Raw genomic sequence first — 6,143 nt, 5'->3', positions numbered from 1 at the left:
CCATTGTTTTGAAGTTATAAACTCAATTTGTGGGTTACTCTTCATCAACGAAACGTGGGATTGACCGTTACATTATAATGTTTCTATGTTAGAACTTGCGAGTATGTTCGGAGAGGGGATTCGAACCAGCGACCCTCAGATTGCAAGTCGAGCGTTTAACTATCAGTCCTTACGAGACCTCCAAAGTTTTACATAAATATGCTAAGCGGACAAATTAGATGGATTAATCCATTCAATGTAAGCTTAAATATACGGCATTTTGGAATACGGAACGTTTTCGACGAACATTAAGAAATAATACTTTGCTATTATTGTCAGTGCTATTCTGATAATAATGTTTTAATATATAATTTATTTGTATATTTGTTACACTAGTGCCATCTAGCGGTGCGGACGTAACTAGCAATTGTTTACATATACCTCAGTCTTTGATTGGTATTTAAAAAAACAATAAAAAGTCAAGATGGGCATTATTTCAGATGTTTTAATGATAGTAATATAAACCATTATCAAAATATTTAATTTACATTTTTATTTGATTAAAGTATGATAGAAAAGTTTGAATATGTCGATTATTCGTTACTAAAAGTGATTGTACGAAACATTCTTCCGATAATTAAAAGAAGTCCTGAAAAACATGAGTATCAGATATTTGTATTTGTTTGATAAAACTTGCCCCAATCCCTGAAAGGAAGAACCACAAATCCTAATGTATTCATTCGCTAACTGTTCGTGTTTCCTACATTAGGGGTTCACTAATTATAGCTGAAGTACCTGATGATGAATACATAATGTTGTAACCATATACATACTCTGGTTATCCGATAATAAAGAAAATTTTCTTTCTTTGTTATGGTTACAATACACATCAAATCATGCGTACCTTTTATGAGTAACAAAAAATATTCAAATTCACACAAATATTCATTAATAATTTGCTTTGTTTTTATTTTCAAGGAAATCCAAAACAGTAAATACTTTTTTCTCTGTTACAAACACTAGTAAGTAAATTTTTAGTTTATTAATGAGGACGATACGTTTTCAATTTAGCAAAAATACTTTCGTACCCTGTAGTGCAAGCCTGTTTAGAGTAATCACATGAAGTGCCACTAGGACAACAAAAATTAGAATCGCCGCAGCAAACAGCGTTAGTCGCAGGACAACACACGAAGGTTTCGACCGAGTGAGGGCAGCACGTGTGACCATCAGAGCAAGTGAATATAGATCCACAGTTTACATCAGCTTGAAAAGAAATATATATATATATATCTTAAAAAATAAAGCTAACAAAATTAATTCTTAATAATGACCACAAAAATTATTTATCTATATAGATATGTCCCAAAAATGTTTAAAACGGTAATAAAAATGTCTTATTTACTATTTTCTATGTATGATAATTATTAACGACGTTTATATCAAGCACAACAGAATCCTTTTGAGTCTATGAAATGCAAAAAATACAGCACAAAACCCTTGTATACAGATATAATTGTTACATATAAATATCTACGTAAATCACACCGATGGAAAATAAAGAAGTTAGTTAAAGCTGAGAAAGCACATATAATTCATCCTATTCAACATATACTATTTTTTATTAAGTCTAGAAGAAACGACATCTGTGGAAAGTTTGTTTACACTAAAACTATAAATAAAAAGACAAGATACTGATTATTTTATTAATAGTAATTTCGTCTAGAATGTTTAAAAATATTAATACGTACATAAAAATTAAAGTTTCTAAGATCAGTTAAAAACAGAAAAGAACCATTTCCTTATCAACAAAGTTACCTGTCCAGGTAATTGTTAAACTTAGCAGCGAGCTATTTCTTTCTACTCCATGAAATAGAACAAAACTTTGAAGAAAGAAAAAAAATCATACTAAAACATTAATATCTTTATACCAGTGTGACTTTGTGAGTTGTGGTATCCACACTTCAATTATAAATAAAGTACCTTAGAATAAATTTATCAGCAAAAAAACTCTTGAATATTTTTTTTATTTGTGTAGAAACTTGATATAAGTAGACTACAACTTACCATAGCAAAATGCAACAGAAAGTACAAAACAGATAACCACCAAACCGGCCTTCATCTGTTACAAGAAAGATTGATTATGGTTAAAAGAAACGGTTTGTTGTAAAATTTCAAACATTTTATTATGCACGTATTATACGTGTGCATCAGTTTCAATAATCAATGGATTATGTAGTACTTACTCGAGTGTTTACTTTTAACATAGGCTTAGTTTTAATAGTAAAATTCACACGCATATAATGCGAGAGGGATCACAGGGGCCTGTACTCTCTTGCCTCCCCTCCACGAGAATAGTATTGACATTACTTTTTGTTATATTTCTTCTTTATGTTTTCTCTTTTCAGTTAAGCTACACAAGATTTGTTTGTTTTCGGATATCCGCAAAGCTACTCAAGGGCTATCTGCGTTAGCTGTTTTTAATTTTGAACTGATAGACTAGTAGAAAGGCATTTAATCAATAGAACCGACCACCAACTCTTGGACTACTCTTGTCTAAACAAAAACTGGGATTTGACCGTCGCCCTTTTAATGCATCCTTTGGTCAAAGTGCGAATCGCTATTTTTGTTTTTCTGCAGTATCAGGTCGCGAATAATAGATCTAACCACTGAGACACGCTCGCACAATTACACAACGGATTTATTTCCATTATAATATCCTACATTAATTCACCTTGTACGTCCAGCTAACTCACCCCCACAGTTCTGTAGATAGCAATACCAAACTTAACAAACGGACTCGGAATGAATCAGGGGGTGTCCTTATCTATATGGTGTATCCCCCTGTTAATTAAGAGGGGCTGAAACACACCCTGAAGGTCACTAAAGCATGATGGGAGCTACAATTAGGTTTTTCAAGATCTCTGAACCCGAATCCAGCATCGAATTTTGTGCTTATGGTACTTTCCGAATTCCAGAGGCACCATATTTGAAAGTATGCTCATACTCCCATTTACATGCTAGTGGGACCGAACATGACACTCGTGCTCGGGTATAACGAGCGCGTGTTTTAACCGATTTTTAAATTGGGGTTAATGGAAGAGCTTGATCAGTACGTTGGGGCCTCTGTGAATCATGGGGGAGGATATTGAAACCCACAGCGGAGCGCGGATATTTTATGATCGTCAATATAACACATTAAAACTACGGGAGCAAGGATGAGAAATATATTTGTGTATTTGAAGCATTAGGAGATATATTTGAAAATGATACCTTATACTTTTAAACGTTATGTGGAGGGTGATGGTCATTACACCGGTAAACGTCAAGTACTATAGAATGTGGGAAGTTAAGTAAGTCATTATTTGTTTAATCACTTTATAAGACTTGTGCCTGTGTCTTTAAGGGCCAGAATAACGTGTGTAGCATGGAGGGCTATTACATGTTTCCTATTCCCTTTAGTTAATATATATATTTTTTCAAAATTCCTATTGATATCAAGTATTGAATCGTAATATAGAATGTCGATCAAGGGAACCACTAAGTTCCTCACGCCCTAGTTACTCACGGAACTGGGTCAGTCAACTAAGGCGTCAGACTTTCTCTTGGGAAAGATTGCTATAAAGTAGAGCTTGCTGCGTAGAAACAGACAGAAATATTTTCTAAAGACAAGTTAGATTATAACATCCCTTATTTTGAAGTATGAGTGACCATCAGTCACGTGGAGAGCACTTGCGTCGTGAGAAGAATGGTATTGTTGTTTTTCTTATCTCAGATCTTAACAGATTTAAACGATTTGCTAGTTTTTCAGTAAAGGCGCCACGCTAAAACTCGACTATGATACCGATCGTTATTTACGTAGTGAAGATTGTCTGGTGTATTTTTCTCTGTGCGTGTGTCAAAGTCAGTCGAGTTCAGAGAAAATGATGTTACTGCAAAATATTTCTGGAGAGCGTCCAGTTATTCTGCGGTTCCTACCCAACTATTCTAAAACGAATCTGAAAATACCACACGTGATTCAACTCAGAACAATCAGAGAGATTTCATACCCTCGCTCCGCCGTTCCTTTTCTAGATTGCATGCGTTCATATTGGACAACGTAAAATTTCACTTTCGAAAATTCAGAAAATTATTCTCGTATCCGGAATGATCAATGATCCGGATCATTTTTTGTAGTGTGATGAGGAGTTTCAACCTTAACGTGCCCATGGAATTTGGTATAAATCCGATCACACTTTACAGAGTTATTAACCGAAAACCGCGAATATGCCCTATCTCTCCATTATAAAAAATGCTTCAAAGTGATCCATAATCCGGATGTGGATCCGGACTAAATTTGAGGAGGACGAATCCATGCTTACTTCCTGTCTTGTGTAAAATTTTCCTTTACATCGCGCGGAAACCAGACACACACGCACGAACCGGATTGCAATATTCTCGCAGGGCGAGGGTAAAAATTGTATTTGTTTTGTGCTAACAAATAAGCATTAAGTGAATGTGAGCCTGTATGAATTATTTTTGCTTTTAAGGAACATTTTTGCGTAAATATTGCAATATATTTTTCATTAAAAAAAAACGGCATTACAGCAATAAGCACACGTCTACTGAAGTTATAATTAAATAATTAGAACCTGATCAACGACATTTATACTCCAATATTTGACGCCCTCCCAGTGGCTCAGCAGTAGTTCTACGGAATTATGATGCAAATAATTGGGTCTCGATACCTGTGTTGGGCTAATCACAGATAGCCCACTGTGCAGTTTTGTGCTTAATAAGAGTTAAACTAAACCAATATTGGACGTTTATATATCTAGAGAAATCTACCCCCCTCCCGCAAAAAAACTCTTAAAACCGGGAGGGCTCATTTCAAAACATATACCATAATGCTTTAAACTAACAATACCTTTCTCTGCGCCCCCAAGTGGTACAGCGGCATGTCTGCGGACTTAGAATGCTAGAATTCTGGTTTCGATACTCGTGGTGGGAAGAGCACAGATTGCCTATTGTGTAGTTTTGTGCTTAATTACAAACAAACAAACAAATCTTTCTCTGCCAATGAAAAATCCTAGTTATGGGATTGGAGATGGTAGTGAAAATAGCAATGGACCTAACAATTTCTGCTTCTGTCTCAATTGTTCACCCTCCAATACTGCACCCAAAGAAGAGCTTCGATAAGTGAAGATCATAGGATGCCATTTGAAACCAAAAGTTCACGTGACGTCATAGTTCTATAACTGAATGCTATAGGGTGTGGAGTATCCACTGAAACTGGATGTTCACGTGAAGTCATAGTTCCACAGAATGGTAACAGAGAGTGGATAGTTTCAAAGTGTATCACTAGAGTGGATAGTTCCAATTTGTGTTACTAGGGGGCGGATATTTTGGACTTACAAATTTTTGTCGATACTTTAATAAGAAATATACCTTGACTTTAATTTATAGGTTAACACAGAAAAGGTTCTATACGTAAGTTAAAGTAAGTTAAATATATTAAACTGTGACTGGTGCCTCGCAAGATTGCTCTCAACTGATCTTTAGAAAACTGTTTAACATAACAGTTACTATATTTAGTTGGATTAAAATTAAAGTAGCGTATGAATATTTAGACTTTATATTAACACAAAAAATAGTCCTTTTCAAAACTACGTAGATTGTTAATTAAACTAACATATGTATCATCACATTAGTAAATTTCTCTACATAAATATTTAAACTAAATAATTATTTTACTTATTCAAACACTTTATTTATTATTGCAAGTTGGACATGACTGTCCATTTTTGTTTTAACATACAGTTTTAGACAATTTTTTTAAATGGCATATATATTTAGAATTTGAATGTTCTAAGTTAACATGGAAAACTGTCCTCTCAGTACATTGTAAATTAAACAAATATATATATAGCCATGAAGTACGCTATAACAAAAAATTAAACTTTAATAAATGAAATATCAATTTTTACGTATTCAGAATGAAAAAAATGCGGGTTCGAATCCCTTTCAGCAGTGAGGGCGTTATAATGTCACAGTCAATCCCAGTATTTGTTGGTAAAAGAGTAGCCAAATGGTGGGTGGTGGTGATGACTAGCTGCCTTCCCTCTAGTCTTTCACTGCTAAATTAGGGACGGCTAGCCAGTGGTGGGATTCAAATATTTTAACAACAG

The 6,143-nt window shown here is 34.4% G+C and overlaps 1 long non-coding RNA gene across 1 annotated transcript; it reads right to left on the bottom strand.

The window, feature by feature from the left end:
• Positions 1–923: 923 nt before the first annotated feature.
• LOC111088813 lies at positions 924–2,104 on the bottom strand. Its single transcript, XR_002613216.1, has 2 exons — positions 2,044–2,104; positions 924–1,242 (listed from the first exon to the last, which is right to left on the bottom strand). It is a non-coding gene; the product is annotated as an uncharacterized LOC111088813 (long non-coding RNA).
• Between the last annotated feature and the right edge of the window lie 4,039 nt (positions 2,105–6,143).

Source organism: Limulus polyphemus, unplaced genomic scaffold (assembly GCF_000517525.1).
Source record: "Limulus polyphemus unplaced genomic scaffold, Limulus_polyphemus-2.1.2 Scaffold4496, whole genome shotgun sequence".
NCBI classification, from domain to species: Eukaryota; Metazoa; Arthropoda; class Merostomata; order Xiphosura; family Limulidae; genus Limulus; species Limulus polyphemus.
The sequence above is the reverse complement of the archived record's forward strand: the minus strand, read 5'-3'. Positions and strand labels throughout refer to the sequence as shown.